This window comes from Doryrhamphus excisus, linkage group LG15, assembly GCF_037039965.1.
Source record: "Doryrhamphus excisus strain RoL-2023G ecotype Guam linkage group LG15, RoL_Dexc_Guam_v1.1, whole genome shotgun sequence".
Taxonomy (NCBI): Eukaryota; Metazoa; Chordata; class Actinopteri; order Syngnathiformes; family Syngnathidae; genus Doryrhamphus; species Doryrhamphus excisus.
In genome coordinates this window covers 12007138-12029901 of record NC_136371.1, presented here as the reverse complement: position 1 = coordinate 12029901, position 22764 = coordinate 12007138, and the positions used below count along the sequence as shown (strand labels likewise).

The window sequence follows — 22764 nt, the reverse complement described above, 5'->3', positions numbered from 1 at the left end:
TGGAAGCAAGTCGTACATCCTAAACTAGTAGAGGCCACTTGTAGTGTGCAACTACTGTATATCCCCACTGTATACTGTTCTTTCTTTGACTGATCAATATTCATTCCAGGTTTGAAAATGAATGTTGAGGACAGAAATACTCAAACAAGACACATTTTTACTGCAGACTGGTTTCTTTATTTCAGTTTTCTTTAGTAGAGAGATCATCTTTGAGGTTTCCAATGTGTTTGACCGACTGCTGCCAATGACTGAACAGTGTAGAAGACATGAAGAACACGTATAGTAAACCCAGAGTTACAAAGACACCAATAAAGTTTGATATGGACTGAGTGGAGTCATGGTGGTCAATGAAAGACATTGTTCCAGAAGATGCTGGTAGGAGGTCTGATTAGTGGTGGCCACAGTGGTAGGTCTCGCTGGTGCAGACATAGGGGTGGAATATGGTGCAGTCCTCATCAAAAAATGTAAAATCTGTGAAAAAAGACCAGAAAACCAATGCACTATGATGCCACGTTCCGTAATTCAATGAGCTGAACTGAAGGATTGTACTCATACCAGCTACGTAAAGCTCAACACAGGCACCAGTGCCGTTAGGCTCTGCGGGAGCAAAGTTGAGGAATTCAACGTTGGTGCCATCAGTCCAAATATAGTCGCCTTTCTGGAAGACAAAGTCACATTTGAACGAGTCCCTCTAAAGATGACACAACAGCACAACATGGTCCATATGGCTGATGTTGAAACATGACTTACTGGTCCTACAGCATCATGAAATAATGCTGACGTTTGAGGTCAGATTAGATGTTAATGTAGGAGGACAAAGTCGGGTTGTTAAAAATAGGAATGCTTCACCTTAATGGCATCATGGAGTCCAATCCAAGCATAGTCCGCACCCCCTTCTTTAATCAGTCCCGCAACAGCCAGATTTTCCAGGTAACTGTGGATGGAGGCCAGATTCCCGCCAAGAGTGTTGCAAACACTCTAATGGGAGAAACGGAGGGAAGAAACGATGATCAGTCAGATGTTTCAGAGCTACACTACTCCCTCCTTTATCACGGTTCATCTGTGATAAAGGAATTTCCGTGAAGTAGGATTCCTGATTTATAAATGGAATATTTTTGGAGGTCCGGCAAAGAAAACCTGTCTCCAATCTTGTAAATACAGATTCCCCAAATGACTGTCAGCCACTATTTTCAAGCAGCTTCTTCTTGTATTTTAAGCTTGCCAATGCTTAACTCCATGTGGTGAGGTACGACTGGACATCACGACTGTGTGAAATTGTTGCCTACCTCTGCATCTGCAAAAGTCCTGACTTCAGATTGGAAGATGTAACAGTGATCATCCACCTGAGTCCAGCCCTGAGGACAGCAGCCATCTGCAACACCATTTAGACATATGGTCCAAAAGACAGCAATAACATATGTCATTTATAGTACGCTAGTCACAGCTACCAACCTATGTCATGATGATGATGATGATGATCATGATGATCATGATGAGGCCAAGACCACTGTGGAGAAGAAAACACATGCCAGTTACCATAACCTGGATAACTGAGAAGCTACACGCCAGCAGGGAGATTTGGACTTACGGCTCCAGTCAACAGTCCACTGATCCCACAAAGGCCGAAGAACACGACAAGAGTAAATGCCATCTTTGCGATGATAGACAAGTCGGATGTAAAGTTGTTATGTTACCTTTGCAGCGCTGATGCTCGATGCCGAGGACAGCAAAAGCCATCCTTTTATATGCTAGCTTGACTCCTGGAATGTTGACTATTTCACTCATATTAGGGTCACATGACACACCATACAGCACTGACGCATTGGGTCAAACAAATAAACGTGAAGGTTACGTAGACACCTGGGTGGTGGCTGCTAATTGGCATCAGCTGATCCACGCTGGCGATGGCGGGGAATTAGCATCACAAAAACAGAGTTGGAAACTACGCAGGTCACACAGTTTGATGTTTTCAGACTATTTGCCAGGATGTGTCATTAATTAGGATGATTAGGCCGTTGTTTGCTTTAATTAGTTACAGAAATGCCAACTTCAGATTAGCGTCAGGTGATAATTAATTTTCCTCTCACCCAGATTGGTGATGTCTTGATGCCGTGTTTTCTGTCGTTAATCCTGGACTTTGTCGAGTTCATCACTTTACATTCAGTTCAGTTCAGTTCAGTTCAATTTATTTGTCTCCCTTGGGAGAAATTTGGTTTACAGGCAGGGTACAGCTGCATACAACCAACAGAGACATACAGTACATGAGAGACACAGTAAAACCATATACAACAAGCATAAACAAGAGCATAAAAGAAACAGAGCATAAAAGCATACTGGTTCCTAGACGGATCAATGTGCAAAAAAAGGGGCTCATCTGAGCTGTGCAATTACCAACTGGTAAGCTGGTAAGTTAAAATGCACAGTATTGAAAATGCTAATTTAAAGTGCTAGTTCACATATAGACCAGATTTCACATTTGCTCGTTTATGAGGTTGACTGAGAGAGGGACAAATGAGTGTTTGTAACGGTTGTGTTTACATAGCGGAACCCTGTACCTTCTCCCTGAGTGCATTAATACGTATTCATTGAACAGAACGTGAGAGCCGTCATTGAGGATGTTTTTTGCTTGGGTGATGGCGGCCTGATTGAACAGCTCCTGAGGGTTGAGGGGGGAGTTGCCCATAATCTTACCTGCTACTCTGACCAGGTTGAGAATCTGGGTTTTTGATTTGACGTTGAGATTCCCAAACCAACTGGTGATCCCGTACCGTAAGATAGACTCTATTGTTCTCGACTGTTCTGTAGAAAATTTGCATGATGTTTTTGCTGACACCGAACAACTGTAGTCTCCGCAGGGAGTGAAGGCGCCGATGGATTCTAGCACAGACAGTGGCTACTTGTGTCTGCCAGCTCAGGTCACTGTCTATGTGAATGCCCAGGTACTTGTATGATGTCACCTGTTTTGTATTGTTACCATGTATGGTCACAGGGCTTTGATCACCAGTTGATTTGGGGTCAAACAGCATTTCCACAGTTTTACAGGTGTTATTGTGAAGTTTTTGGTCCTCACACCAGTGCACAAATCTATTCACACCCCCTTTGTGGATGGATGCATTGGAATTCTTGGTGAGCAGACTAAGGATAGCAGTGTCATCAGAAAACTTCACCGCATATTGATTTGGCTCAGTACTAACACAGTCATTGGTGTACAGAATAAACAAGAATGGCGAACTGACACACCCCTGGGGGGCACCAGTGCTGCTTATTGCTGTATCAGACAGAGTAAAGTTAAATTTGACCTGCTGAGGCCTGTGAGTCAGGAAAGAATGATACCATCTGATTAAAAAGGGGTTTACATTCAACTGAGAAAGTTTCCTGAGGAGAATGTGAGATTGGATGGAGTTAAAAGCAGAACTAAAATCAATAAGGAGCAATCTGGCTAATGCACCTGGAGTCTCAAGGTGTTTCAGTGTAAAGTGCATTATGGTGGAAATAGCATCACTTGTGCTGCGCTTGTTTGTATAAGCAAACTGGTACTCATCCAACTCCGACTGAACCATTGCCCGAAGAACATTTAGCATGAGCCTTTCCAAAGATTTAAAAACATTTGAGGTGCGACAGGCCTGTAATCATTGTTCTCCTGAGAACATGCCGTTTTCGGGACTGGGACTATAATGGACTTTTTCCAGATCTCCGGTATGACTTGTGTGTCGATGGAGAGCTGAAATAGTTGATGCCACGAAGGCGTCAGTTCCTCAGCAAATGTTTTTAAAAGAAAAGTGGTCATGTTGTCAGGCCCTGTCGCTTTTCTCAAGTGCATAGATCTAAAAACCTTGGTAACAGCATGTGGATCTATGTGAATCCTGTCTTTCACATCACAAGTTACATTTTCTAAAACAACACTGCAGTCTCTGATATTGTCAGTTTCAAAATGCATGAAAAAATTGTTCAGTGCATTTGCCTTAAAAGTTTCATCGTGTGCAAATAGAGGCTTCTTTTTGCCTCCATGTTTGGCATTCCCCTGATTGAGTCCCACAGTCTCTTGGAGTTATGCCTGGACAGATCCTGTTCTGCCCACTCCTTGTACTGCAGCCTAGCAGCTCTCATCTGTTGGTTGAGGTCTTGTTGAGCTGTTCTGACTCCTTCTGTGTTCCTCAGTTTGAAGGCAGATTTTTTCCTGTTAATACACTCCTTGATGCCACTTGTGATGTAGGGCTTGTTGTTTGGATATATCTTAACAATCTTCTGTGGTATGATTGAATCTACACAAAAGGAGATATAGTCAGTAATAGATTCTGTAGTGGTGTCAATGTCAGCGTCAAGATCTCCCAGTCTGGACATAGGAAGCATCCTTTCAGTTCCTTGACTTTATCATTTGACCACACCTTGACAGTTCAGATTTCTGGTTTGCGGCATTTGAAAACTGTCCTATATGTGGGTAGCAGATGGACTACGCTATGGTCAGAATTGCTGAGAGGAGGTTTGGCTCTGGCTGTATAGGCGTCCTTGACATTGCCATAGCAGTTATGGAGGATGTTATTGTTTCTTGTGTTACATTTCACATGCTGGTAGAAGCCTGGCAAAGTTTTGTTGAGGCTGCAGTGATTAAAATCCCCAAGTATCAGCATAGGAGCGCACCATCCACCGGGAGGCCCAACCTTCCCCTCTCCACCCCCAGAACCAGCAGCGCACCACCCACGTACCAGAGAACCATCCCCGGGAAGCCCTAAGACAGACCGGGGACGGGCAAAGACAAGGAAAGCGATGCAGCAGAGTACAAAAACCAGTGGTAGCAGACACCCAAACACCTGGGAGAGCATTGGCCCCCCCCCAGCAGGCCTGACCCCGAGGCGCATGCCCTCCACATGTCACCCAGGCCCCCGCCCCCACGAGCGAGATCAGGCCCCATCCCAACACACAGCCCGGTCCTCACAGCAGCCACCACAGCGCAGCAACCCCAAGCCACCACCGTAGACTTCAGGCCACCAGCAGCATGGACCCCACTGCCTGGAGACTGCTGAACGCCCCACCAAGGGCACAGAGGTGCCCGCGACCCAGGACAGTCCAAGGGAGGTACCGCCAACCGCGCCCCTAGGGCAAGCCCCAGCGACCCCCAGGAAGGCTAGGCAGACCAGACCATATCATCGTGCCCCAGCAGCCAGCGGGCCAATCGCGGGGGTAGGCAGAAGGCTCTCCGGTCCAGCCCGCCACGCCTGTGTGTGTAATGAGATGGTATTGTGTACATTGTGCAATTAAAAATAGGCCTGCGCCAAAGGGCTGACCTATGATTGGTGTATGTTTGTGTATGTATCATATGGAGTAATTAATAGTGGAGGACAGCTGAGCAATGGTGGGTCCCATGCCTGCCCAGATCCTCCCCCAGAACTGAGTGTCTAAAGTGCGTTTAAAATAGAAGGGTGACCAAGCCAGAGGAATTCTGAGGGCATAGAAGAATTCGCAAGGAAACCCCTCAACCCCGGCACGTCCAATTGCAGATCACCCTCCAAGGTCCTAAATGTGAGTGAGGTGGTGCAATGCAGCAGGGAGGCCCGGGGCCCACACACACCCTACCCACAATACCAGCACCGCCCGGGCTGCAGGACGGGCCACAGGCCCCACCGGGCCCATCATGGCAACCAGTCCGGCTCGCCAACCCCCCCAACAATGGCCTCCGGCCACCCCACACAGGGGGCCCACTAAAGATTGCACCAGATCTGCCACCCCCAGACCACCAAGAGTCGCGGACAAGCCATGCACCTCGAGACAGCTCCTACAACCGCCAGAACAGCAGGAACCGTGCCCCGGCAACACATCCATCACTATGGAAGCCCTGGAAGCAACACCACAGAGACCGCAGGAGAACCGGGACCCACATGAGGCAGCCACGCCCCCAAGGCACGTGAGCCAAAAGTGCCAGGGATGGACAGAGACACCACATGGCAGAGCCCACGAGAAAAGCGACACCCCAACGGACGCCAAAAGTGAAATGGCTTAATCCAAGATCCCCGGTACTGGTGGACTGGCTTTGTGTGATGAATACAATACACAATATGGAATTATTAACACATAGATTGATGACTGAAGAAGACATATGTGGAGAAAAATGGGTGAAGTGGACACTGTTCACGGACAGAAACCAAGGAAATGACTCAAATTCCACCATGACAAGGAATGTGAAATCCTAACTTGTAAACTGTGTATCTCCAGGGCCCCCTTTTTTGTTTTAAGTTTGTTTGTATTAATGTTGATATTTTGTTAAAAAAAATTAAAAATAAAGTAAAAAAAAGTGAACGACCAAAAATACTAGTTGATTTTATTAGTTGATATATATAAATATATATAGAGATATTGATATATATTAATTGATCATAATAATAATATATTGGTAAAAGTAGTTATGTGTGTATAATAATATTATTAATATTTCATATATAATAATAATTTATATACAGTTTTTTATCTTCCCTGCTTTGCTTCTTTGTCTTGTCTAGTCTCGTACGTTCTCAAGAGCCTCTCACTGCACTGCTCTCCAAAAAACTAAATGATGGAATTGATCAACTGGTCTCTCCACGCAATTGACACGATCGATGAGAAGCTCAGGTACGGGGGAACCTGCCTGCCCTGACGGAACGTACACCGCTGGGTACATGATGGACAGTTGGGGAAAGTGGAAGGTCATGTGCCTGGCGATTCTTTCCGTGGAGGACATTGAAGATGTCTACCTATTCGGGACCATGATAACAGGTCTGTTGCTGATTGGATTGGGCACTTTCCTGGTGTATTGCAAAATTCGTATGATGAAGGCAGCGAATTGAGTTGGCCCACAGCTGCCCATCGTGAATGATTTGGTGGGCAAAGCCGTTCACACACTGACTGTGACTGCCAATCACAACTAGGATGCCATCTTGGTGAAGAAAGCAGTTGGATCGATTGGGAGGCCAGAATGGACAATAGGATGTCCCGGTCTATTGGAATGTGGCTGCCCGACCTAACCTAAAGAATATTCTTAATCTGGATTTCGGCGTCCCCACCACGGCTAACCAAGGTCGTGTTGTGAAAACAACTTCTCCCAAGAGATTGCTGCAGCGGGACGCTCTGACCCTCCTTCATTCCCACATCCCCCCTCCATCCAAAGCTTTCGCCACTAACCCCACGGGGACCACGGCTTGCGCCGTAAGTGGCTGCAGGTAGCCGGGCTGGCCGCTGCTTATATCTGCTATTTTCCCTTTGTGGTGCTGGTCTTGTGTCTATGTGTGTGAACAATGTGTTTTACTTGTATGCCAAGGTTTTTTTAACAGTCCCACACAGTACTGCTTCATTAAGAGTCTAGTTTGGAGTTGTTTTTTCCCCTCCCCTCTGCTAGTGTTGCCCCCCCCTTCTTCCCCCAATCATCCCATCCTGTCACCCCTTGTCTCACTGCATAGGATGTTGTATATGTATGGACGGATGATTGCACAATTTCGCTTGTACTTCTGTATAAGTGATGGGAAAGGTGTGCAGCAGGTTGGTGTGATCATGGATGGAAATGGGAATGGGATCATGCTAGGGGACAAAACAAATACTCCCAAGAACTGATGAACATAGACATGAGTGAGAGTTTGAGAGGGCGAAGGTTGTGATTGCTGGAAATGAGGACTTTCAGTCAGGAAGTTCAGGCGACATCAGGGCTGAAGTTAGAGCAGCTCTAAATATGATGAGTAACGGGAAGCCGTTTGGCCTGATGGGAGGTGTGGAAGGGTTTAGGTCAGGCAGTAGTTGGATTTTTAGCAAGATTATTCACTAATGTCTTGGAGATTGAAAGGATGGCTGAAGAATGGGGGGAGGGGGGGGCATTGTCGTGCTGCCAATCTTAAGAACAAGGTTGATGTTTGGCATTATGGAGTCATGGAAGCAAGTCGTACATCCTAAACTAGTAGAGGCCACTTGTAGTGTGCAACTACTGTATATCCCCACTGTATACTGTTCTTTCTTTGACTGATCAATATTCATTCCAGGTTTGAAAATGAATGTTGAGGACAGAAATACTCAAACAAGACACATTTTTACTGCAGACTGGTTTCTTTATTTCAGTTTTCTTTAGTAGAGAGATCATCTTTGAGGTTTCCAATGTGTTTGACCGACTGCTGCCAATGACTGAACAGTGTAGAAGACATGAAGAACACGTATAGTAAACCCAGAGTTACAAAGACACCAATAAAGTTTGATATGGACTGAGTGGAGTCATGGTGGTCAATGAAAGACATTGTTCCAGAAGATGCTGGTAGGAGGTCTGATTAGTGGTGGCCACAGTGGTAGGTCTCGCTGGTGCAGACATAGGGGTGGAATATGGTGCAGTCCTCATCAAAAAATGTAAAATCTGTGAAAAAAGACCAGAAAACCAATGCACTATGATGCCACGTTCCGTAATTCAATGAGCTGAACTGAAGGATTGTACTCATACCAGCTACGTAAAGCTCAACACAGGCACCAGTGCCGTTAGGCTCTGCGGGAGCAAAGTTGAGGAATTCAACGTTGGTGCCATCAGTCCAAATATAGTCGCCTTTCTGGAAGACAAAGTCACATTTGAACGAGTCCCTCTAAAGATGACACAACAGCACAACATGGTCCATATGGCTGATGTTGAAACATGACTTACTGGTCCTACAGCATCATGAAATAATGCTGACGTTTGAGGTCAGATTAGATGTTAATGTAGGAGGACAAAGTCGGGTTGTTAAAAATAGGAATGCTTCACCTTAATGGCATCATGGAGTCCAATCCAAGCATAGTCCGCACCCCCTTCTTTAATCAGTCCCGCAACAGCCAGATTTTCCAGGTAACTGTGGATGGAGGCCAGATTCCCGCCAAGAGTGTTGCAAACACTCTAATGGGAGAAACGGAGGGAAGAAACGATGATCAGTCAGATGTTTCAGAGCTACACTACTCCCTCCTTTATCACGGTTCATCTGTGATAAAGGAATTTCCGTGAAGTAGGATTCCTGATTTATAAATGGAATATTTTTGGAGGTCCGGCAAAGAAAACCTGTCTCCAATCTTGTAAATACAGATTCCCCAAATGACTGTCAGCCACTATTTTCAAGCAGCTTCTTCTTGTATTTTAAGCTTGCCAATGCTTAACTCCATGTGGTGAGGTACGACTGGACATCACGACTGTGTGAAATTGTTGCCTACCTCTGCATCTGCAAAAGTCCTGACTTCAGATTGGAAGATGTAACAGTGATCATCCACCTGAGTCCAGCCCTGAGGACAGCAGCCATCTGCAACACCATTTAGACATATGGTCCAAAAGACAGCAATAACATATGTCATTTATAGTACGCTAGTCACAGCTACCAACCTATGTCATGATGATGATGATGATGATCATGATGATCATGATGAGGCCAAGACCACTGTGGAGAAGAAAACACATGCCAGTTACCATAACCTGGATAACTGAGAAGCTACACGCCAGCAGGGAGATTTGGACTTACGGCTCCAGTCAACAGTCCACTGATCCCACAAAGGCCGAAGAACACGACAAGAGTAAATGCCATCTTTGCGATGATAGACAAGTCGGATGTAAAGTTGTTATGTTACCTTTGCAGCGCTGATGCTCGATGCCGAGGACAGCAAAAGCCATCCTTTTATATGCTAGCTTGACTCCTGGAATGTTGACTATTTCACTCATATTAGGGTCACATGACACATCATACAGCACTGACGCATTGGGTCAAACAAATAAACGTGAAGGTTACGTAGACACCTGGGTGGTGGCTGCTAATTGGCATCAGCTGATCCACGCTGGCGATGGCGGGGAATTAGCATCACAAAAACAGAGTTGGAAACTACGCAGGTCACACAGTTTGATGTTTTCAGACTATTTGCCAGGATGTGTCATTAATTAGGATGATTAGGCTGTCGTTTGCTTTAATTAGTTACAGAAATGCCAACTTCGGAATTGGCTAAATTAGCATCAGGTGATATTTAGTTTTCCTCTCACCCAGATTGGTGATGTCCTGATGCCGTGTTTTCTGTCGTTAATCCTGGACTTTGTCGAGTTCATCACTTAACATTCCGCTGGTGATGGTCAAAAGTCTCCCCTTGACCTTCTTTCATCTCTTCCAAATTCTGTAGCTCTTTTTTGCCGGTTTTCAGCCACTCCCTTCCCACCTGTGGAGATCCAAGCTTTCGGTACTTTGATAAATTCCCTCCCGAACAAGATCCATGAGCTGGCAGCGCTGATGAAGAATGCCAAGACCTTCACGTATGAGGTAATCATGTGTGCACAGTAACCCCCTGTTTATTGTCATTGGGGCAGATAGTATTGTTGATCTAAATGCTCTTACATCCTAAACAGATTTGCCCTGTCAGGAAAGGTGTAAGCTACAACTTCCCTGTACTGTGACAATTTTTTTGCCGTTATTTGATGTTTTTTTAATGCGAATTTGGAGCGGCCGGATCGGAGCAAGAAGAAACACATACAGAAGAAGGTGGTGGTGAGACTGTAGAGGGAAAGACAAAAGCAGCAGCAACAAGAATTGAACAACAACAGTGACAAACAGGACTCCATCAGTTACATGTTAATGATGACTAAGGGCCACAATGGAGATGATATCACTGGAATGAAACAGTCCAACTTACCAGTGGCAATAGTAACAATGAAGACATGAACCGTGATAGTAAACACAATTACAGCAATACAGTTGCAGTAATTAAAATCTCACTGCTTGACATCATTATTACTGTAATAATAGCATAGCAATAGCATAAAGACATCAAGGATAAGATGGTAGATTGTGTAGAGAAGCACCCATGTGCTGTGAGCTTCTGTTGATGTGCATATTCATATATGTGTGCGTAAATGTGTTCTTATGTGTGAATGCGTGTGTGTGAATGTGTAATTGTAATTGGGACTGCCTTCTACCACCGAGTAAACCCCGCGCAGTCTGGTCAAGCTCTCACCGCCAGAGATCCACCGGCCCCGTGGGTGCGAGCAAAACAAGGGCCGACTCCCCAAGACCCCGCCCCTGAAGCATCCCCCCGAAGGGGCCAGCAAGGGGCCATGGAGGAGCAATCCCGACCAGCAACAGGGCGCCAGCAGGCTGGAGGAGAGCCACACCCCCGAGACCGGCGGGAGACCATACCCCACTAGGGCAGAAGGGTATCGAGGGCCACACACTAGCGGGCACAAGGGCACCCACGCCGACCGGAAAGGAGCCTGCCCACGGCCGGAGGCGCTGCCCCCACACTCCCCCCAGGAAGCAGAACCCGGCACGCCCCAGGCACCCCAGGCCCGACCACTGACACAGGACCTCTCCGGCTGGGACAGAAGAAGCAAAGACCCCCGTATATCTATATATCTATCTGTCCTGATGTAGAGCTGCGTGTCATCAGCATAGCAGTGAAATGACACGCCGTGCCTGCTGATGACACGGCCAAGGGGGAGCATGTATAGGTGAATAAGAGGCGGCCAAGGACGGATCCCTGTGGGACACCACAGGAGACAGGCTGGGTTGGTGATTTAGTGCCTCCAAGGGAGACGCAGTCAGTCCGTCCAGCCAAATAGGACTGGAACCAGCTCAGGGCCAGGTCACAGAGACCAACGGTGGAGTGCAGACGATCCAGGAGGATAGCGTGGTCGATTGTGTCAAACGCTGCCGATAGGTCGAGGAGGACGAGAAGGGATGGACATCCAGCATCTGCCGCCATCAGCAGGTCATTAGTGACCCTTACTAGGGCTGTCTCAGTGCTGTGAGCTGACCGAAACCTAGACTGGAACTTCTCAAAGATGTTGTTTTCATTGAGGTGGATTTGGAGCTTTGTAGCAACTACTTTCTCCAGCACCTTGGAGATAGGCCTGTAGCTACCGAGGGCTTCTGGGTCCGGAGTTGGCCTCTTCAGGAGGGGAGTAATGATACCGGATTTGAGAGCTGGCGGAACATGGCCAGCCTGTAGGGAGAGGTTTATGACATTGGTGATCAGGGGACCAATGGCACCGATCTTAGCCTTCACCAGGGCTGTGGGGAAGGGATACAGGGCACAGGTGGAGCTCTTCATCCTCCCGATGATGCGCTCCACCTCTTGCTGTGAGGTGTTGAAGAAACAGCAGAGAGGCTGGGAGACTTCAAGCTGCGGGACGACAGCTGGAGCAGGGAGAGTAGAGGAGCCAGGGAGGAGAGAGCGAATGCCATCAACCTTACTTCTGAAGAAAGACATGAAGTCATAGCACTGCTTCTCTGTGTTCTCTCTGTGTATCTGGGTTTGGGGTTCAAGGAGATTGTGTATAGTGGGAAAGAGATGTTTGGAATTGCTGGGGCTGTTACCGATGATTCTGGAATAGAACTTCGACCGTGCATCTTTAAGGGCTTTGGAACAGGCCTTTTGGTGTTCTCTGTAGGCCATCTTTTGGTACCTTGATAAATTCCCTCCCGAACAAGATCCATGAGCTGGCAGCGCTGATGAAGAATGCCAAGACCTTCACGTATGAGGTAATCATGTGTGCACAGTAACCCCCTGTTTATTGTCGTGAATGGGTTCCAGACACAAAATAAGCCATTTGAGACATGAAAAAGATGGACTCACAGTCATGGCCAAATGTTTTGAGAATGACACAGTGTTTACGATATTTTTGTCAGATGTGAAATATTGAAGAATCCTGACAAGCATTTCATTTGTGTCAAAGGCGTGTATTCTCAGATACATTAAGTTGAAGTAAAAAGTTAGTATTTGCAGTATTGCCCTTTCTCTTTCAATTCAGCATGGCATGCTTATGCCTTTACTGTTTTACTGATTTACTGTTCTGGTCCTCATCCTGACTGATGGCAGCCCATCCTTGCATCATCAATGCTTGGAGTTTGTCAGAATCTGCAGGTTTTTCTTTTTTCCACCCCCTTCTTGAAGACTGACCACAAGTCCCCAAAGGGACCCCAAGGGATCATTGGTTGTCACCAAACTGTTCTTAGATGGTTGGGAGAAGTTCATGAAATTTCAGTGATCAACTGAGTCCAGCCCTTTGGAAAGCAACGAGCTGCAACACAATTGTTGTTTTAGGTAGGACATAAACAGAAACAAAAATCATTTAGTCACAGTTGTTTCCTTTAAGGAGTTGCAGAAATACCAACTTCTGACCATCAGATTCAGGGAATTTGGGGCCACTGAGACCAATCCGCCATCAAAGTCTTTCTGATGGTACCAGCTGAACTTTTGAATGGAGGTCTAGAGCGAGGGCAATGGCTGTTACCATGTATTTCTTCCGTTCTTCAGTGGTCCAGACACAGCGGTGTCTTTCTCAACAAGTTTTTTGTTCATGGTCTTGTAGACTATTCCAGACTCATGTCGGTCTACAGTCTTGTATGTGAGGTCTTTAGCCAATGATGGTGGAGAGGCTTCAATGGAAGAGACTGTTTCCGTGAACGTTGTCTTTTTCCCACATACTGTAGCTTAAGATGAGGACTACATTAGCAAAGGGATGGGCCGAGCATAACCGGGTATGTGGGGGTTATAATGCTTACCGTTTGATCAGGGATGGTTGATGGACTGTTTCTCTGATAGCCGTAAGACAGCTTGAGACAACAGAGAGCATATCAGACCAGCCAGTAGATCTATTTTGCAGTAGTTTTCTCATCACCTGCAGGCTGGGAATGGGAAGACAGATGAAGGAAGACAGAAGAGGGGGCCAAATGGTGGAACTTGAGGAAAAATAACTGCTGTGAGGACTTCGGAAAGAAGTTGAGTCTTGATGGTAACGAGGATCTGCGGAATGATTGTGCAATCACGACAAAAGTAACCAGGGAAAAAGGAAAAAAGGTGTTGGGTGCATCATCTAGGAGAAGACAATATTTGGACACGTGATGGTGGGCCAAAGAGGTCCAAGAATAGAGAGCTGGAAAAAGTTGACCGAAGAAGAATCGGGCTTGCAAGAGGAATTAAAAGCTAAATCAATTGTCTTAGATGGGTTGTAGCGGAGACCAGACAACAAAGAAGGAGAAAAGAACCTTCATAGCCTGGCCAAATAGAGAGGTCATGTTGGGAAAGGTGTGCAGCAGGCTGGTGGGATCACGAATGGCGATGGGAATGGGATCATGTGAGGGGAAAAAACAAATACTCCCAAGAACTGATGAACGTAGAAATGAGTGAGAGTCTTGGAGATTGAAAGGATGGCTGAAGAATGAGGGGGGCATTGTCGTGCTGCCAATCTTAAGAACAAGGTTGATGTTTGGAGTTATGGAGTCGTGAAAGCAAGTCGTACTTCCTAAACTAGTAGAGGCCACTTGTAGTGTGCAACTACTGTATATCCCCACTGTATACTGTTCTTTCTTTGACTGATCAATATTCATTCCAGGTTTGAAAATGAATGTTGAGGACAGAAATACTCAAACAAGACACATTTTTACTGCAGACCATTTTTTTTATTTCAGTTTTCTTTAGTAGAGAGATCATCTTTGAGGTTTCCAATGTGTTTGACCGACTGCTGCCAATGACTGAACAGTGTAGAAGACATGAAGAACACGTGATAGTAAACCCAGAGTTACAAAGACACCAGTAAAGTTTGATATGGACTGAGTGGAGTCATGGTGGTCAATGAAAGACATTGTTCCAGAAGATGCTGGTAGGAGGTCTGATTAGTGGTGGCCACAGTAGGTCTCGCTGGTGCAAACATACGGGTGGAATATGGTGCAGTCTTCATCAAAAAATGTAAAATCTGTGAAAAAAGACCAGAAAACCAATGCACTATGATGCCACGTTCCGTAAGTCAATGAGCTGAACTGAAGGATTGTACTCATACCAGCTACGTAAAGCTCAACACAGGCACCAGTGCCGTTAGGCTCTGCGGGAGCAAAGTTGAGGAATTCAACGTTGGTGCCATCAGTCCAAATATAGTCGCCTTTCTGGAAGACAAAGTCACATTTGAACAAGTTTCTCTAAAGATGACACAACAGCACAACATGGTCCATATGGCTGATGTTGAAACATGACTTACTGGTCCTACAGCATCATGAAATAATGCTGACGTTTGAGGTCAGATTAGATGTTAATGTAGGAGGACAAAGTCGGGTTGTTAAAAATAGGAATGCTTCACCTTAATGGCATCATGGAGTCCAATCCAAGCATAGTCCGCACCCCCTTCTTTAATCAGTCCCGCAACAGCCAGATTTTCCAGGTAACTGTGGATGGAGGCCAGGTTCCCGCCAAGAGCGTTGCAAACACTCTAATGGGAGAAACGGAGTGAAAAAACGATGATCAGTCAGATGTTTCAGAGCTACACTACTCCCTCCTTTATCACGGTTCATCTGTGATAAAGGAATTTCCGTGAAGTAGGATTCCTGATTTATAAATGGAATATTTATGGAACTCCGGCAAAGAAAACCTGTCTCCAATCTTGTAAATACAGATTCCCCAAATGACTGACAGCCACTATTTTCAAGCAGCTTCTTCTTGTATTTTAAGCTTGCCAATGCTTAACTCCATGTGGTGAGGTACGACTGGACATCACGACTGTGTGAAATTGTTGCCTACCTCTGCATCTGCAAAAGTCCTGATTTCAGATTGGAAGATGTAACAGTGATCATCCACCTGAGTCCAGCCCTGAGGACAGCAGCCATCTGCAACACCATTTAGACATATGGTCCAAAAGACAGCAATAACATATGTCATTTATAGTACGCTAGTCACAGCTACCAACCTATGTCATGATGATCATGATGAGGCCAAGACCACTGTGGAGAAGAAAGCACATGCCAGTTACCATAACCTGGATAACTGAGAAGCTACACGCCAGCAGGGAGATTTGGACTTACGGCTCCAGTCAACAGTCCACTGATCCCACAAAGGCCGAAGAACATGACAAGAGTAAATGCCATCTGTGCGATGATAGACAAATACTGTCTTATGTGACCGGAAATGGAGGTAAGAAAGTCGGATGTAAAGTTGTTATGTTACCTTTGCAGCGTTGATGCTCGATGCCGAGGACAGCAAAAGCCATCCTTTTATATGCTAGTTTGACTCCTGGAATGTTGACTATTTCACTCATATTAGGGTCACATGACACATCATACAGCACTGACGCATTGGGTCAAAGAAATAAACGTGAAGGTTACGTAGACACCTGGGTGGTGGCTGCTAATTGGCATCAGCTGATCCATGCTGGCGATGGCATCAGGGAAATTAGTTTTTTGAGTATTTGCCAGGTTGTCACAAATGAGGACGATTAGGCTGTTTTTTTTGTTTTAATTAGTTACAGAAAAGTCAACTTGTGAGTCAGGGATCTTGGTGTCTTGTGATACTGATATCGGATGTGCTGGGATCTATACTCTGATCTGTACTACGATCTGTACTAGGATATACTAGGATCTGTACTAGGATCTGTACTCTGATGTGTTGGGATCTGTACTCTGATCTGTACTACGATCTGTACGAGGATATACTAGGATCTGTACTAGGATCTGTACTAGGATCTGTACTAGGATATGTACTAGGACCTGTACAAGGATGTGGTAGGAACTGTACTAGGATGTACTAGGACCTGTACTAGGATGTACTCGGACTGTACTAGGATGTACTAGGAGCTGTCCTAGGATGTGCTAGGATCTGTACTAGGATCTGTGCTAGGATCTGTACGAGGATCTTTGCTAGGCTCTGTACTAGGATCTGTGCTAGGATATGTACTACGATGTGCTAGGATCTGTGCTAGGAGCTGTACTAGGAGCTGTATTAGGATATGTACTTGGATGTGCTAGGATCTGTACTAGGATCTCTACAGGGATGTACCAGGTTCTGTACTAGGACCTGTACTAGGATGTACTAGGATCTGTACTAGGATGGAGCTCTTGTTGTTTGGCATCATTTTACCTGCTACCTCATCTCATGTGTCTCCTCTCAAGTGCTTGCTCTCACTCTTGGATAAATGGACAGAAAGAAAGATGGATATTTGCCTCCATAATGCTTGAGGAAAGATCTGGGGTCTGTGAAAGGTCTGTTTGTGCTTCGTACCACCAATCCGTATCTGCCAATTTCCATGAAATATCACAAGATTGGCAAATGCTGATAAATGCCTTTGAAGGCCGATCACCACAGCCGATACCTGAGCTGATAGCTCTATGGCAGCCTGTTGCAATCTCTTCGTCCAATGCGGTGTCCTAACTCTCGTCTGGGCACCTTGTCCTCTGACGCATGAGGCGTCTCTTTCACTATCAACGTCGCTATTGATGAACTGACCGACAGTGATGAATCAGACCAGTTGGACTCGCTTGGTTTTTAACTTCTTGTTTCACTTTTTGAAGAATAAAATATATAGCTGCTGTACACTTCATTCACCATTCCGCCCCATTGAATCGAATCAGCATCTTGCAGGTCATCCAGGAGAGGCTCCTTGTGGCAGAAAACTGAGCCGAAGTCGCAGAAAAAGAAAAATTGTGGAATTTTCCGATGAGTTCTACACTACATATTTTTTTATGCTTAGCAGACATGATGTACTTGAGAGACACCAGATGTGTTACAATAGCATCACCTGTAATAACATCCTGTTTATGTTGTAACCAGAAGTTATGGTGAGCCATATATTGCAATGATATCACATGATGAGGTACCCTGAGATTCTTACTTCTGTCATTACATCAGCAAGATTGTGAAAGCTATTTGTGTTGGGGCTGGATTTGCTAACATAGCTTAGACAGTATTAGACCATATTTGTCCAGTAAGATTGAAAATATGTCTTACTGGCCGGTTTTCCCAATAATAATCTTGGAGTATCTCTTTCCCAGGCTGAGTGACCTGCTTTTAAAAATATGGTCAGCCTAGTTCACAAAAGCAAAGTAAAATAAGCACAGAGACTGATGGCCCCAGATCATTATCCTGGGTGTGTCATCAATGGGGCCAATTTGCTTGCCGTTTAAACCAGAGAGCAAAAAATCCCACACTAGTGTACTTTGTGGCGCTAATCCAAATGCTAATCATGACAAAGCCGTCCATTTATTTGTATTTGGAGCAGTAGATGTAGCCTGAAAATAAATTCCACACACATTTTCATAGATTTTCATAGATTTCAAAGCTGCAAAGGCACCTTGCATTCATTTGTTCATTTGTTCATTTTTATTTACCCATTTTTTATGAGCTGAACTCAAATACATAAAACTAAAGCACTATTTCCGCCTTTGGGTTGAGATAGTGTAACAGTGTATAAATATTGTACAAACAGTGTACAGCTCAAACGTCCATCTGTGCCTTCTTGTTCACCAGTTAATCAAGATTAATCAGACCATACAAGGCTGACAGAAACTGTATCACAGTTAAACGCCACAACACGCTGCCTCGATACTCTGCCAACAAAAAAAAAACAAAACAATGTTTTTAATTGCATAACTCCGGATGTGTCGCAAATAATAAATATTATATATATTATATAATAAAGTCTCTTCAGACCGGTTATTTTCACCAGGCCTTGGAAACTGCAGTAATAAAATCTCTCCTAAAAGAGACGCATCTGGATGCTTCAGGCCAATATCAAATCTTCCCTTTTTTGGAAAAATGATTGAAAGGGTTGTTTTTCAACAAACACATGCTTTCATGATGCAGAACGATCGTTTTCATGCAGTCTGCTCAGTCCGGGTTTCGTCCACGCCACAGCACTGAGAGTACTTATCAAAGTTTTAAATGACCTACATCTGAATGATGTCGGTACTAGTATCATTAGATCTCGTTAGATCTCATTAGATCCCATTAGATCCCATTAGATCTCATTAGATCCCATTAGATCTCATTAGATCTCAGTGCTGCCTTTGATACAGTTGATCATGACATACTTTTTGACAGACTGGAAAAGTGGGCAGGACTGTACTACACTGGTTCAAATCCTATTTAGAAGAAAAAGATGATGCGTGGGGTGCCACAAGGGTCCATTCTTGGACCACTTCTTTTCAATATCTACATGTTGCCCCGAGCTCAGCTTATGGAGCAGCACAATATTTCTTACCACACTTGTACAGATGATACACAACTTTATGTTGCTGTGTCATCATATGACCACAATCCCTTACACTCACTGAGTGAGTGCATTCATCAAGTCAATACATTTTCTTCAGCTTATTGCAAATAAGACAGAAGTGGCCCCAAAAATGAACAGCTTTGCTCAACTGATGTCCATGTCACTGACAACAATAGATAAAGCAAGAAATCTTGGTGTAATTATTGATCCCGACCTGAGGTTTAACAGCCATTTAATGCAAATGAGCAAATCAGCCGACTACCACCTGACTAATAACATCCCAATCCAGGGATGTCTGTCCAAAGCCGACATGGGAAAACTTGTTCATGCATTCAGATCAGCCCTCAGATCGCTACCTTGGCTTCCTGTGAGTCAAAGAATAGACTTTAGATCTTACTGTTGGTTTGCAAAGTATTAGATGGTCTAGGGTTTATTGACTCCATATGAAGTACCCAGACCTCTCAGGTCATCAGGAACAGGTCTACAGGGTGTTCCCTGAATCACAACCAAACAAAGTCAAGCAGCTCAGTTGTTCTGGTCCTCACCTTTGGAACACCTGACGTGAGTGTCAGCTCTTTCAAATCAGGCTTGAAAACATTATTATATAATATTATATACTATATACTGTATATTATACGTATATCTAATGGCCATCTTGAGGGAGAGACACTTGCACTGGCTCGGCCACGTGCGCAAGATGGATGTAGGTCGGATTCCAAAGGACATCCTTTATAGAGAATTCGCTGAGGGCGCACGACCCATTGGGCGCCCCCATCTCCGCTTCAAAGATGTCTGCAAAAGAGACATGAAGCAGTGCAACATTGACGTCTCCTCCTGGGAGAGCCTTGCTGAGGACTGGTCCTCCTGGCAATTAACTGTTAAATCTGGCGTAAAGGTGGCTGAGGATGTCAGAAATGCAGCTTTGGCTGAGAAGAGAAGAAGGCGGAAGCAGAGAGAGTGCCAGCCGCAACAACAATCAACATTCGTCTGCGGAAAATGCCACTCAAGGGTGGGACTGTTCAGCCACTCCCGCCGTTGCCTCTGACCTCCCATCTCTGCGGAACTATTCCATCGTCTCACGAAGACGGAAGGATGCCTAGACTTTATATCTAATATTAATGCTTTGTTGTCATTATTCTGAATATGTATGCAATCATCTCACCATATCATTACCAGGAAATATTTCCAGTTCATGTAGTTCACACAAAGGGTTAGGGGCACCATTGTATTTTCTTTTAGTTATACACAATTGTGTCTTTTAGAAATCACAACAGTGGTAACAGTCTTGGAAACATCAGTATTTAGTTTCCATTTTGCATACTTTTCCACACCTGGAAATGGATCAAATCCAATTCCATACTTGCGTTATGGGAAGGTAAAATATGGAATAATGGCGTACGGTAAGGTAGGTTCTATGGCTGACTGATATCCTCCAAATTTGAAATAAGACACATTTTTGATGCAGAGTCCTTTATTTAGATCTGAGATTTTTGACTGACTGGTGACAATGAGGTGTGATTAGTGGTGTCCACAGTAGTCGGTATCTCTGATGCAAACATAGGGGTGGTAAAAGGTGCAGTTCTCATCACGAAAACTCCCCTCTGTAAAGAAGACAAGAAAACGAATGCACTATGATACCACAGTCGGTATTTCATCAAGCTGAAGTCAAAGATTGTACTCATACCAGATGCAACAAGTTCAAAACAGGCACCCGTTCCGTCAGGCTCTCCGACAGCAAAGTTGGTGAAATCAAAGCATGTGCCATCACTCCAAACCAAGTTTCCTCTCTGGAAGACAAAGTCACATCAAGCCAACATTTTAGAGGATTTTAACGATGGCTGTATTCGTTAGCTCGGAACGTGCCATTTTCTTCAGTAGAAAATAGATATGTTTCAGGAGAATATCGTTTCCCATAAAGCTTTTTGTGAAAAGCTACATTTCAAGAGTAACTTTCACTTGGACACCATTTTTTTGACAGCTACAACAGCAGGGCTGTTGTATTTGACTATTTTTCACATTTGGAAATAAACTGCGTATGTGCATGTGTGTGCGTACGCGCTAAAATTTCCCTTCAATGCTAGTCTTCTCCTCCATGCTTTCTACTTTTTCTTCTCTCCTGGCTGTCGTGTGTCTTTCTTGTATGATCCATGCCATGTTCTTTTCAAACAGGGCACCTTGCCATGTGGCTGTTTGGATGGCTTAAAACGTGACATCCATTGTGTGGCGTTGCATCATCACCTCTTTTTGCCTCTTTCAGATCGAGTCTTCAGATTTAGAAGAAGCTACAGTGTAAGAACTTCTTTGCTATGAATGAGTTAACACGACCCCACATCAGACAGTTTGGGATCACCTCAATGGCATCATACAGTCCAATCCAGGCAACGTCTCCACCGCCTTCTCTAATCAGTCCCGCAACAACCACATTTTCCAGGTAACTGTGGATGGAGGCCAGATTCCCACCAAGAAGTTTGCAAACACTCTGATGGGAGAAAGAGGTTGAAAATAAACACGAATACGAAGAGATGGATCACTGAACCAATGGTTTAGAGCTACATGACAACGACCGTGTGAAATTGTTGCCTACCTCTGCATCGCCAAAAGTCCTTTCATCATATTGGAAGATGTAACAGTGATCGTCCAACTGGGTCCATCCCTGAGGACAGCATCCTTTTACATCAGGGAGAAAAAGCATCAAGTAAGAAATTGTTCACTTGAAAAAGTCTCATTTAGTCCTAGCTACCGACCTTTCTCCTCGTAGCAAGACCCACACCACTGTGAAGAAGAAAAACACTTTGTTCACATCAGTACGCAACTAGCATAGCCTGGATGACGTTTTTATCAACACGCCGGCAGGTAAGAACTGGACTTACGGCTCCGGTCAGGAGTCCACTGATCCCACAAAGGATGAAGAACACACTAATAGTAAATGCCATCTGTGCAATAATGAAGAAATACGGTTTTATGAAAAATGTATGAAAAAAGGAGTTAGAAAAGTAGCATGTAAAGTTGTTATGTTACCTTTGCAGCGCTGATGTCGAATGCTGTGGACAGCAAAAGCCATCCTTTTATATGCTAGCTGGACAGCTTTGGAATGTTGACTATTTCACTCATATTAGTGTCACATGACGCATCATACAACACTGACACAATCCGTGAGTCCTGATTTTCTTGAAAACAGATAAACGTGACGGTTACCGAGGGACTGGGAATCCACATCAGCTGATCCAAGTTGGTGAAAGGTGTCAGGGAAATCCAGGTAACTAAAACAAAGAGTTGAAAACCAAGCTGGCCTGAGAGTACGATGATTCCAGACCATCCGGCTGGGTGTGTTGCTAGCTGCTTGGCTTTGTTTCAATGGCAAACGACAACTTCTGACAACCACAGTCAAAGTTGGGGGCAGCCGAACCGAACCAACCGCTTTGGCCCCAAATGGACCAGCTCAGTGGATCCCAAACTGTTCACAGTCACGTTCCCCTTCAGACATTTGACCTGAAGCCATGTACATACCTCCTAAAAAACATCCATCCATCCATCTTCTATGATGCTTATCCTCACTAGGGTGGGAGTATATTGGAGCCTATCCCAGCTATCTTCAGGTGAGACTGGTGGCCAGCCAATCACAGGGCACATATAGACAAACAACCATTCCCACTCACAGTCATACCTATGGACAATTTGGAAGTTCTGCTGCTGGTTTTTAGATGCTTACATGGACTGGTCCACTTATCTGCCTCTCTCCCCAGGTAGGGCCCAGAGGTGTGCAGATGCTCCTGTCCCCTGCTCCAGGGGCGTCACTAGGTGCT

General features: G+C 44.9%; 3 long non-coding RNA genes across 3 annotated transcripts; all 3 read right to left on the bottom strand.

Annotated features, from left to right (window-relative positions):
- Nucleotides 1–294: 294 nt before the first annotated feature.
- On the bottom strand, nucleotides 295–1374 carry LOC131104459 (uncharacterized). Its single transcript, XR_013629855.1, has 4 exons — nucleotides 1287–1374; nucleotides 850–978; nucleotides 556–658; nucleotides 295–471 (listed from the first exon to the last, which is right to left on the bottom strand). It is a non-coding gene; the product is annotated as an uncharacterized LOC131104459 (long non-coding RNA).
- A 6805-nt stretch (nucleotides 1375–8179) lies between these two features.
- Nucleotides 8180–9259, bottom strand: LOC131104580 (uncharacterized). Its single transcript, XR_013629851.1, has 4 exons — nucleotides 9172–9259; nucleotides 8735–8863; nucleotides 8441–8543; nucleotides 8180–8356 (listed from the first exon to the last, which is right to left on the bottom strand). It is a non-coding gene; the product is annotated as an uncharacterized LOC131104580 (long non-coding RNA).
- Nucleotides 9260–20442: 11183 nt separating this feature from the next.
- Nucleotides 20443–21893, bottom strand: LOC131104404 (uncharacterized). The gene is made up of 6 exons (XR_013629870.1): nucleotides 21832–21893; nucleotides 21706–21733; nucleotides 21546–21628; nucleotides 21312–21440; nucleotides 20646–20748; nucleotides 20443–20562 (listed from the first exon to the last, which is right to left on the bottom strand). It is a non-coding gene; the product is annotated as an uncharacterized LOC131104404 (long non-coding RNA).
- Nucleotides 21894–22764: the final 871 nt, after the last annotated feature.